The sequence below is a fragment of the Eucalyptus grandis genome, chromosome 2 (genome assembly GCF_016545825.1).
Source record: "Eucalyptus grandis isolate ANBG69807.140 chromosome 2, ASM1654582v1, whole genome shotgun sequence".
NCBI lineage: Eukaryota > Viridiplantae > Streptophyta > Magnoliopsida > Myrtales > Myrtaceae > Eucalyptus > Eucalyptus grandis.
The window spans coordinates 33,011,055-33,020,329 of record NC_052613.1 but is presented as its reverse complement, the minus strand read 5'-3'; the positions used below and the strand labels follow the sequence as shown (position 1 = coordinate 33,020,329).

General features: G+C 42.4%; 1 long non-coding RNA gene across 1 annotated transcript; it reads left to right on the top strand.

The window, feature by feature from the left end:
* Nucleotides 1-8,430: 8,430 nt before the first annotated feature.
* LOC104420149 lies at nucleotides 8,431-8,932 on the top strand. The gene is made up of 2 exons (XR_005548286.1): nucleotides 8,431-8,572; nucleotides 8,683-8,932. It is a non-coding gene; the product is annotated as an uncharacterized LOC104420149 (long non-coding RNA).
* The last annotated feature ends 343 nt before the right edge of the window (nucleotides 8,933-9,275 follow it).

The following is a 9,275-nucleotide window of genomic DNA, read 5'->3' as shown; positions in this document are numbered from 1 at the left end:
AAACGCAGCCTAAGTAGACTTTCAAATAAAGACAGACGACAATGATTTCCGATTGATCTTGTAGCAATAGAGTCAACTCCCATGCATCAAGCGTCAGAGACTTAAAAGGCCATCCAAGCCTTTTCCTCGGAGGTTTTCTACAAAATTTCAAGCACAGCATGACTTTAATAAATTTCTCGGCCAATCCCTCATTTTCTATCTCCTTCCCTCGACTGCTTTCCTCTCCTCTGAATCCCCTGATTCCTCAGCAAAGGTGAATCCACATACAGGTCATGGTCATCATATTATGAAATGTCGAATGGGGTGAATCAACACCTAATCACCTATCGAATCGGACTCTTATCTCCTTATATAGCAACAAGCTTCACCATGATTCCTAGAACACACGCAAAGCTTCGAGCTTGATTCAATTCCGACACTACTTGTAGCCCTCCAAAAGAAAACCAAATTTACGTCATGTGACTATGCGCACGGATCGCTCGATGCACGGATAAAACCATGGTAGTTTCAATCGAGGCGTGACAACCGACCCGATGCGCTAAAGGCGGAGAGAGAGAGAGAGAGAGAGAGAGAGAGAGAGAGAGAGAATGGGGGCTTGCTTTTGGGATGTGAGAGGAGGTCAACAAGCGGTAGGGAAGACACGACGGAGGCCCATGGGAGGAGTATAATCGTGCATTTCATATTCTTTATTGCATTTAAGCATTTAAAACATGTAGGTTTAGACTAATGCATTTGCATCAAGTGAAGCATGAGGCGGATTGTGAACTCCTTTCGAATCAACCCGATAGACATCCCTACATTCACACAAAGTATAGGCCCATTCCCTCATTTAAAGTTGAGCCCACAAGTTTGGTCCCCTTCTCTCTCTATTCATGTATGTTTTGTTCCCTCTAATGTCATTCGATCATGCCAAATAAATATGACCCCATTTCTTGTCACCTTAGACCATTTTAAGCAAAGCAGCGATCAAGGCATTTGAGATGATGGGCATGCTGAAATTGACTAGGAAAGGATTAAATTTTGTGCAATTAAAAGGGGAAAGAATGAATAAGAGTTTGACTGAAATTAGAAGAGGAGTGCTGGAGATCTCGGGCAGGAAGCAAAAGGAACAAGGCCCTCACTTTTTATTTTTCTTTTTAATCCTGCATCATCACTAAACAAATGTGGATCTCCTCACTAGCGCGACCTCTTCGAACCCTCTTGCGGACGCAAAGGCTAATGGCTTGTTAAGGCTAGGCTTAACTTGGATCTGTTAAGCCCACCAATTTATTATTTATGATTCGAGTTTTAACTTACAAATCATTTCACTTATGAGTCACTACTAATCAATTTGTGATGAGTCAATTATAAACCAAATTAAATTGTTGAGAGGATTATTTTACTTCGCGCAATACATGAAATTAGGATCATGGACTTAATTATACCAGTTAATCAATTAATACCCTTTTGGGTACTAATCTTGTTTAAACATTAAGTAAAGCATTTATGCCAATTACGAGTCCTAAGATTCAATTCCTAATCAAGTTGAGGAAATAGCAATCCATGCACCATAAAGGGCGTCATTGGAATAAAGGAGATGTACAAATAGCAATCTCACATTTGCTTCCAAGAATTTAAGCACGATCTTTTTTATTAAAAGGATTTTCACATATTTTAAGAGAAAACCACTCAAAAACCATTTTTTAAAGTCTTTACCAAAAAAAAAAAAAAACCATTTTTAAAACTTTGTCCCCATTTTTAGAGAAAACATAATTTTTCAATTTTTTTATATTTATACTTTTTAAAAATATTTCTTTTAATAATTTTTATTCCAAAATTGGGACCCGGGCTGGGCCTTCGAGCCCAGTCCGAATATGGGCTGGGCTGCCATTGGTCTTCTGAGTTCGGGCCCAGTACCTAAAGGCAAAGAAAGGAATGGGCTCAACGAACTTATACCCAATTCGGCATTACAGGACAAAATCCAAGCCAACTCAACCAAGAGCACAAACCCAAACAAGCCGAATTAGGCCCAAACCTCACTAGCCTTGTAGTAAAAACGAAGCCGAAATTCACCCAAAACACACTCATGCCTCTCGTGCTATTTTTAGTGAAAATAAAGCCCATTTTCCCTATTTTTGTTTCCTTTCTCTTTCCCTAATAAGCCTTTCAACGTCTTCTCCCTATCCCATGACAAACCCAGAACGCCCCAACATGCAAGACAACTGCACGAGGGCTTCAGCAATCAAAGCTCACCCCACGTTTGTTATCTTCCCCCTCTCTTGCCAATCTCTCCTCTCACCTTCGCGACTTGTCTGAAGCGTTCATCACGTGCTTCACTTTCTTTCCCAAAGGACCGAGGACATTGGCGGATGCAAACCACTAAAAGGACTCAAGCTTTGACCGAAATGGTTCAGGCACAGCCCAAGCCACGTCCAGCCACCACGCGGCTGTTGTTCGTCGCCACAAACACTACCGCCCTTCAACTCCGCCGGGCAAGAACCGGTCACCTGGAAACACGATGCGCACACAAAAAAGCGTCGAAACAATAACATATAAAGCGAAGGGTACTAGCGGGGCTCTATCAAAACTCTTTTAGCAAGCCACGAGCACCCATGACGGACACAAAACTAAGAGCATCCTCACGAATCTCACTCGGGCGTTTCATCAAACACACGGAGTACACTGGCTAAAGAGAGAAATCGAACCAATTGAGAGACTCGAGATCGCGTCGGGACTCATAGCAATCAACAAGCAACGCCCAACAATTGCAGCACACACACGAACGGGGTCGGGAACTCGCATGAGACGGACAAAACAGTCCGGTCCGGCGAGCCCGATACAGGGTGCAAACAGGCGGATGGCCGAGGGTCCCTACCGGGCTCGGCGACGTTGGACAGTGGACGAGCTCAATAGATCGGGCTACGTCCGTTCGCCTTGCGCGTCTCCGAGCGGGGATGCTCGGGAAAACGACCCCAAATCGGAACAATCGAGGAAAAAGAAACAAAAAGAAGGGGCCGGGGTTACGGCGATGAATCACCGGCCTTATTCGTCGCCGGAGGACGCTCGCTCACTCCCAGTTTCTCACTCGGCTGTCCCTCACAGCTCACCCTCTCTCACTCAATTTTTCCCTCCCAAGGTCCCCTTTTTCACTCTCCCAATCGCCCCGAGAAGGCCGGTCGGCGAAGGCGCTTCGGCCGCCGGTCCTTGGCGCCTCGACTGGCCCCTCTTGGTCGAACCGGCGTGACATCGCCCGTCACCTCCGTCGCCGTCCGCCTGCTCCTCTGTCCCTGCTCTGCGCTGCTCCTCTGCTCTGCGGCATCCTTGTTGGCGTGAGCAAGAGGAGGAAGAAAGGGGGGAGACGCCAATCTAGCATCGTGAAGAAGGACCGAAAGAGGAAAAGGTAAAGGATGGGAAAGGAAATGGACTTGGTGGCTCAGCAGATCGTGGTAAAAAGGACGAGAAGAATGTGGGAAGTTCGTGGGGAAGGGGCTGGAAGAATCGGTAGAGGTGCACATTCACGCTTTCATAGCAATTCTCTCAATCTTGCACATCAGAAGCGGAGGATACTCGGGCTAGCAGGAGCAGCGCTTCCACCGTCCTCTGCCGTCGCCGGAGTCGTCTATGTGAGAATCTAAATTCCTCAGCTTACTCTGATCGCGTTCAGCTCGGTTGTAGCCCAAAGTTATCTTTGTTTAATCACGGAACTGATTGGAAGAATAGGTGCGCATGCCTGAGCCCCCGTTTGTTGATCCTAATTAGTTGTTCACCTTGTTTCTTCGTTGGGTTTGGTTGCGGATGCATGTCCTTGCGTTTGCTCGTTTAATTTTCAGTTTATTTTCTTTTCAGCGTGTTCGCTAGAATCTCATAATTGAATAATTCTCTTGAAATCAGTCGGTGCCGATTGTTGTCTATGTTTCAAATAGCATTGGCATAACATAGTAAGGGAGTTCTGCATCGTGTAGTCCATTTTTTTTGCACGGTTCGTACCACCATGCAGGCCAATCCATGGCCTGGATAAGGAGCCATAATTCATTTTTTGACCCGATATTTGGTTTATGTTCCCAACATTTACCCTAACAATTAAATAATTTCACATTTCTTTCGATTAATCCACATTGATTTTTCGTCACACTGGTTCAGACTTAACACCTTAATATGTGAGAATGTACTGAACAACACTGTCTAATCCATGGATAGTGTGAATTCAAACATGTTTCGCCTACATGATACCTCACGAGCCTCTTCCAACACATATGGTCAAGGAAAAAATTATCCAAAAAAATCTTAAAACCATTATACCACAATCAATACAGTTTTAAACTTGATATAATCAATTAACTCGATATCATATGAGTTGGTCATTGTATTCTCACGGAAAATTTTTTAACACTAAATATACAATGTTTTTAACCACTCTTTTTGTTCTATTTTCTGAAATTTGACTATCTTGGATAAGAAGGGCAGCCATTCTTTCTTTTTCTTTTTCTTTTTCCTATTTTCTGAGTTCAACAATCTCGGAGAAGAAGAGTAAAGGCTTATAGAAAAATGAATTCGTCTGATCTAATGCTTTTATAATTTAGTTCTTGCCAATTTACTTTGGTGGACCCCAAGAAAAACGTTTCGCACAAATATTATGCCGTCTAATGTCCCTATGCGATTTTAGTATCAGCCATGCCAATGTGTGCGTCTCCCTCCATTGCATTCAGTTCAAGTCAAAAAACGGTCGAACCATCAAAGAGGGAGAAAAAGGCACTGGATCCAGTTTTCTTTATATTTCCTTTATAAATCTTGCCCCAGCTTTCCAATATCTACCATCCAAAATTTACTAGATCCTCTCCCCTGGAGGATGAGTGACGTATCAAGGAAGTGAGCTTAGTTGATTGAAGATGATTTAGTTGCTTTGCGAGTCACCCATTTTAGACTCATCTACTATTGATAAACCTCGCAAGATTGGGCTTGGCCTGAAAACTCATAGGCCTCAATCACAAACCCACTCATAACGATCGCATGGGTGGTGCTGGCTGTTTGTGCCTTGCTTTGCCCCTTTTTGGGCTCGCTGGACTGGACTTCTTTGTTGTTCGGTTCTCGCAAGCATCAGCCCCATTCATCCGTGCACCGCTACTTTGGGCCACTACTTGTTGATTATTGTGAGTCCCAACACAAGTTGGTTGGTTTTTCCCTCATTTAGCCAGTGCGTTTCAAACTACGATGAAATATCTGAACCAAATCTATTCGGTTGAATCTGGACTTTTGAATTGTTGAAAGGAGCCCGTGAACATGTGTGATGCATTGTAGCCTCTCTTGTGATTAGCAAGTACATTTTCGGTCATGTTTCATTTCTACCGAATTTTTTTGGGTTGCTTTGCTTCGTGCCTTGGTCTAGCCCTGCGGTTGTCCTTGGTGTTCGGGGTGTGGCTGCAAACGGGAGTCTCCAGTGATTAGCGATGGAGACAAGTGATTGCTTGGTGGCTGAAAGTCGCTTGTTGTGAAGATGCAGGGATGTGGTCACGCCGTTGACGATGAGAATAATTTCTTCACGTTATGGTTTGGGGAGAGTCTCGGTTGTGGATGTGTGGGTTTATTCAATGATTGTAATTTTGGGCTTGAGTGGTTTTAATGAATTCGGGTTGGCTTCATTTTTGGAAGTGCTTGGGCTGAGTTCTTTTTAGTAATATGGGCTTAGTGCACTTAGTTACAAAGGAATGAGCTTGGTGTAGCTTTGGTGGAGGCTCACTTGGGAGTTTTTTCCCAATTAGCCTTAGAAAGGGTAGAAATGGAGTGAGCTTGAGGATAAGATCAATCGTCCCCTCTAGTTTGAACTGTGAGTCCAAGTTCATCCATGTTCTGGCTAAGTCCCTATTTTTAGACGGCTTATTAATTGAATAAAAAAATTAATTTTATAAAAGTTAATTAAAAAGTCCGAAAAAAAAAATATTTTTCCTAAAGTCAGAAAATGCTTTAAAATACTCTTTCAAGGTAGCCTTCTCTTAAAGTTATGGGAAAATCATTGATAAGAAAATTGTGTTAAAAAATTAAAGAAGCCCTTATGACTTTATCATAGGGTTCCGATTGTCATTAAAACAAATACCCTTAATTACACCTTTTCCATATGTTGATTATGATTTCCCTTTAGCTTAGTCTAAGATGACAAGCTCCTTATTTGATATTGCTAGATTCTTGCTCTTCCGATTCAATTTATTCGATGCCACTTTAGTTGCTAATTGTCATGTTAATGATTGGGCATTCGCATGATCACTTTATGTATTAGTGAATAGGTCTAAAATCAACATAGACTGCCTCATGGAAAATGTTTTTGAAATGAACAAGATTAGGTATCGAAATTGCATTAATTATTTAATTAGTGTAATCAAGTCTCCAATCTTAGATTATTTGATTACGTAGGAAATGAGGTATACTCCCATACCTCATTTGATTTATAGCCAATCCTAATAAACTAGTAGCGACTCATTTGAAAAAATTTATGAACACTAAACATCACGGGAGGTGTGAACTTAGAAAAGCCTACGTCTAATCATGGGCCATAGGGACGTCTTTTATGCAATACTCCTAAACCTATTTCCTTTTATATTGAGGGGTAGGTTGAGACAAGTAAATATTGATCTTGCACTCTTCATCAGTCAGATGAGTACATATACATAGATTTATTCAGTGCTACTCTAGACTTAAAAATTTGATCATTGGTAATCTATCTTTATACACATAGAAGTGGATATTACTCGTGTGAGAGTGACCCACGTGGTAGCACATGTGCTTCTTCATCTGATCTAATTTTTATGGTAATTTTAACATATTTTTATTAGTTTATTTAAATTAACGATTGTTGTGAGTTTTCAAAAATGTTTAACAATATAGGGATACATATTATGCTATGATATTCATTTGACCTTAAATCGAGGACTATGAGGTTTTCGTTAAAAGATTTTTCGCAATATTGAGATCCAATTTATGACATGATAGCCCATATTTGGTAGATGATATTAGCGAATCAATAAAAGAAAATCCATTGCTACCAGAAAATTTCATCACAAAAAATTAATAATATGTATATTACAAATAGGGGTGTGCAACCGGACCGGGTCAACCCGGTTCCCGGTTCGGCCCACCCGGAAAACAGGGTCGGGAACGGTTCCGGTTGAAACCGGTCAGGGAACCGGTTCCCAAAGCTCAGACCCTGTTTGAACCGGTCCGGGAACCGGTTCCGAGGGAATACCCACCCGGGAACCGGATCGACCGGATCGGTTTGGGAACCGGTTTGAGAACCGGTTTTTGGGCCCCAAAACAAAACCCTAGACTTTCTAACTTTACTCTCAGTCTCTCACGCAGCACGCTCGTCGCTCTCAGCCTCTCACGGTCTCACCTCCGCCGATCCATCCGAGCGGAAGCAGCATCGCCTTCCTCCAGATCAGTGCCCCCATCTTGGTCCCGGCCATCCTCACCACCCCGGCGCCGTCGGCCTTGCTGCTCGAGAAGGTTGGGTGCAAGACGTTCGCGGGCCTCCTCGTCTCGACACCGGGGTCGACTTCTCACGGGTGGCCAGCACGGTGCTCAAGTCCACCCCCGTCGCGATCTTCACCGTCGACAGCGTCCTCCTCCCCGCCGAGCTGTTCGGCAAGTCCCCGTCCCCCGCGCCGGCGCCGGCGCTGTCGATGTTTGCTCTTTTGATTCGTTCTTGTATTGCAAGTCTGGTGTTTTTTTTCTCGGTAGGACGAATCTTGAGAATTGGTCAGGAGTTGAGCGAACGAGCGAATGAGCATTTGAGGTTATTGTGAATCACGATTTTGGTTTTTGGGTCTGTGTTTGTTTTGTGAATACAGATTGCTGCTTTGGCTTTTTTTGGTGAGTAGCCTGAATCTGCGATTTTCTCTCTGTGAGGTTCATCTGTGCCTGTGGGCTGCAGATCTGGGTCTGAATAATTTCAACTTTGTGATCAGCTTTTTCATCATCTGAATTTTAGGGTTATCGCTCTTTATCTGCTTGTGCTTTTGTGTTGAAATTGTGGTGATTGTCCATTTATCTGATTTTTTGAGCTGCACGAAGGCGTGGATTTAATATTTGGAGGATTAAGCATTTGGCTACTCAGCAATTTGTTTTTATTGCGTTGTGAATATTCATTCTTTCCACTGTATATATGTTTTGATATATTATCATCAATTGAATCTCTATAGTTATAGCGCTTCATTTTTGGAGTATCATCTTTTGGTCTTCTAACAAATTAATTTCATTATAGTGGACCATGTGCTTCATACTTGCTCCGTAAAAGAGCCCTTTACAATGACATGTCAAGTTAATGCTCTGGTGTGGTGATATAAGATAGTCAATATACCCCATAGGATCAACTAAGGGGTTAAGGGCATACTTATATGTGTGAATTTGGCACGCCGTACAAGTTTGATTCCCACACCACTGAGTACAAACATTTTCAAGGGTTTGCCTACCTAAGGTCCTAAGGTGGGTGCCTCAATCCTAGTTATAAAAAAATATAAGAGTGATTACCTAGGAGGAGTGGGAAGAAGTTAGCACAAACTTTGACAGATCAGAATATCTACTTGAGAATCCATGTTGTTTCAGAATGGTAAGTTATTGCACATCTTTCTTGTGAGAAAACGAATGCCTCAAGTTGTTGCATTCTATTTTTTTCCTGGTTTCAGCAGTTGATGTATGCCATTGTTGGCATTGTTGCAGCTTAAATATCATGGAAGTGGTCGAGATGCGATGATTGGTTTGTTGATGGGGCATTGGAATACGATCAATTCTTCTTTTTGCCTTTTCTTTACAACAAATGCTCAATGGAGTTAGAGTGGATACCTATGATGTGATGAAATACTCTCTTTCTTTTCCTTTTCTAGTGATGTTATGAGGTACAAATTATTTGCTACAACAGTGGATGTGCTTATGATGATCGATATGAATGTTAAACGCTTTATTTTAAATATGAGTGCTGTACATTAATTTTTGCAAAACAGGTTCCAATATAAACGGGGTTGACCTGTTCTGGACCGGAAAAACAGGGTGGGTCGGGAACGGGGGTCCAATGTGGGGTCGGGAACGGGGTCCAAAAAAGAGAAGCCGGTTATAACGGGGTCGGGAGCGGGGTCAGGTCTAGACCCTACCCACCACGGACCCGATCACCCCTAATTACAAATAAATGAATATAAGAAAATGATGAAAATAATTATTAGCAAAAGAGTAGATAGAGTAATCCACCATTAAGAAAAATTTAACTTAGAAAAAAAAAAGCATTAGATGACATGATTGCACATAATTTCGTATACAAA